Source organism: Bison bison, unplaced genomic scaffold (assembly GCF_000754665.1).
Source record: "Bison bison bison isolate TAMUID 2011002044 unplaced genomic scaffold, Bison_UMD1.0 scf7180017864535, whole genome shotgun sequence".
Lineage (NCBI taxonomy): Eukaryota > Metazoa > Chordata > Mammalia > Artiodactyla > Bovidae > Bison > Bison bison.
Genome location: NW_011495084.1, coordinates 13,339,827 through 13,340,299, shown reverse-complemented (window position 1 = coordinate 13,340,299; position 473 = coordinate 13,339,827). Strand labels below are relative to the sequence as shown.

General features: G+C 49.0%; 1 protein-coding gene across 1 annotated transcript in view; it reads right to left on the bottom strand.

Moving 5' to 3' along the window:
• Nucleotides 1-473, bottom strand: part of LOC104982647 (multidrug resistance-associated protein 4-like) — a 41,770-nt gene that overhangs the window by 33,071 nt on the left and 8,226 nt on the right. The gene's annotated exons all lie outside the window — the stretch shown is intronic.

Sequence of the window (473 nt, the reverse complement as noted above, 5' to 3'; positions counted from 1 at the left end):
CTTGGAGCCTACTGCATGTGCAGTGCCTAGACCTACTGTATAAGAGACTTATTAGTTGTTTATCTAGTCTCTCGCCTTGATTTGCCTTCCTTTCTAAACTCTCACCTGTGATGCACAGGTTCAGTCTCTGCAAGTCAGATTTCATAGGCTCTCTGGCAAGCTGGCCTTTTTTAGGTTGTGCCAGTAAGCGGGCACTAGAGGGAGACTGAAAGTGGGACAGAGCTAATGTTCTATCTGACTTGGCTGTTCCTGCAGCGTCACCTCAGCAGGGGGACCTGACTCCAGCTCCAAGCTTCCATTAGCACATGGAGAAATAGCCCCATCATGCTTCCTCAGCACGTAAGACCAGCAACTGGGAAGTGACCTCTCCTTGGAGGCTTGAGCACCAACTGTAGGGGCTCTCTTCTGAGTTCTTAGGTCTGAATATCTGTCCTAGGACATGGTAGCTGCTTCCTAAAATCATTACTCCAGTG